Genomic DNA, 2,510 nt, shown 5'->3' on the forward strand with positions numbered 1-2,510 from the left:
GAACTGAACTAGAACTGAACTAGAACTGAACTAGAACTGAACTAGAACTGAACTAGAACTGAACTAGAACTGAACTAGAACTGAACTAGAACTGAACTAGACCTGAAGAGAACTGAACTAAAACTAAACAAGTGTGAACTAGAACTCAACAAAAACTGAAATATGATCAAAAATTTTGGAACTGCTGGGAGTCGTAAGCACTTCTATTCAAATAGTTGCATCATACATATGTATGTGCCTGGGAGTGCGGTTTTGTTGCAACACACTGAGTCTCGTACTCATCAGCAGTGAATGTATGTTTAAAGCTTATGTTAAAAATGTAAATTTTCTCTTGTAGCTTTTTTGTTCAATTCTGTTATACCATTTTAATTTTACGTTTCGCTGGCATTGTAAGTGTATAAGATGTACAACACAACTACAGCTACTACAAAAGTTTCTGCCACAAACACACTGCATACAAATGACAGTAGAAAATACTTAAAAATGTTTTGCATACGTGTAAGGCTCCTCTTAGTAAAAGTGTGTGAGAAAATAACAAGATGAAAACCAAATAAACGAAAAAAATCTGTGGAAAATGAAAAGAGTGACTGACAGACGTACTGACTGCTAGAGGAATGAGTTGCACAATTTTGTATGCGTGTGGGTGTGTGTGTGTGTAAATGACAAATACTTCAAAACAAAAGTGACATATAAGTTATACAAACACGTTTACTTTTTTTATACAACATACATGTAGGTATGTTAGTGTGTAAGAGGAGGTAGCTTTTCTGAAAATTGGATAGGAGTATGACCAAACTCAGTTACAGTGACAAACAAATTAAAAACTTTTGAATTTTATTAGTTTAATTGAATAAGATAATTGGAGCTTTAAGCTTTATATCTAAATATTATCATTTTACTCTTAGCCTATCAACTTCGGCGTTATATGAAGACACTAGAAGACACTTAACATATCTCAAATCGAGCTTTTAGAAATCTTAGGTTAACTAGAGTTTTTGTTGTGTTGAAAAGCTTTTCAAAACAGCTTTAAATTTTCGTCACATAAAGCATAGTAACTGTTTTTACTATTCAATATAAATACATATTTCATTAGAGTAATTTGCTATGGAGTGTAAGACTCTCCACTACTTGTGCGTTTAAGTTTGGCAGCAGAAAATATATATTTATTTTTCATTATAAAAGATTTCTTCTTAATAAATACATACATATACAAATACATTTTTTACATATACAGACACATACATACATCTATAAATTTTTGTTCGTACATGTTTAAGGCATAACACAATTTTTCAAGTGTCTTTGCAATAAATTTTTCATTTTCCTTCATATCTTCGCATTTTTCATCTTCATCAGCGTGAGGGGTGTAGATATTTGTAGTCATTTTTTTTAAGATTTTATTAAACTAGCAAATGAAATTTAAGTTAAGACCTTGTGTACGCTATATTCAGTTGAAAACTTTATTCAATTTGCACAACATTCAAGACGCCGACAACTAAGGTTTCAACATTTGGTTTATAACAAAAATTATTCTGATTGGAAATGAAGATTTTTCGAGATATTTAAGAACTGATTAGTAAAATTGAAATCAATTTTAACAAAAGCATAACAACTATCGATACAAAAGAACTTAGCTCTTATAAACTATCTACACTTTCATTGAAAGTCACCTCAAATTCGTTTTAGACAACCTCCTTCCATGTCGCATGTCGTTGCATGTCGTTAGAGTATAAAAGAAAAATTCCCCCTCCCAAAAAAAAAGACATTAAAACATATGATGATGACTTTATATTACAATGTAGCATAATTAAGACTAACTAAAGAATCCTTAAGAACGGAGTTTTGACAGACATATCCTCTTTTTTTACATTTTTTTTCGTATATGCATGTCAGATATTTTCCTAGCAGTCAAGACACATACAATCTCTTGCTTGATGCCTTTAAATAAAGGATGCATATGTGTCTGTATGCAAAAAATTTCTTAAGAAATTTTTTGATGAAAATGTTAAGATTTTGACTTATTCTTTAGAATTTTTTGTTTTAATTTTAAACAAACAGCAACAAACTATTATTGTCATTTTGAAACCACTATTTTCATATTATATGTATACATATATGAATGTAAAGAAATACATAAGTACACACATATACATATATGCATATGCAAACATACACATATATTATTACGAGTCGGGTTTATGGCAATAGTTGTCTACAAAGTTTAATTTGTTATAGAGTTCTATATCAGCTAGCACAGTTGTTTAAAGCATATTTTTAGGAGCAATATCTCATCATTAAAAAAGGGGTTTTAAGAGAGAATTCTACATCTATTTAGTTCTAGTTCTGTTTTAGTTCTGTTCTAGTTCTATTTAGTTCTGTTTTAGTTTTGTTCTAGTTCTATTTAGTTCTGTTTTAGCTCTGTTCTAGTTCTGTTCTAGTTCTGTTCTAGTTCTGTTCTAGTTCTGTTCTAGTTCTGTTCTAGTTCTGTTCTAGTTCTGTTCTAGTTCTGT

This window comes from Lucilia cuprina, chromosome 5 (genome assembly GCF_022045245.1).
Source record: "Lucilia cuprina isolate Lc7/37 chromosome 5, ASM2204524v1, whole genome shotgun sequence".
In the NCBI taxonomy this organism is placed as follows: domain Eukaryota; kingdom Metazoa; phylum Arthropoda; class Insecta; order Diptera; family Calliphoridae; genus Lucilia; species Lucilia cuprina.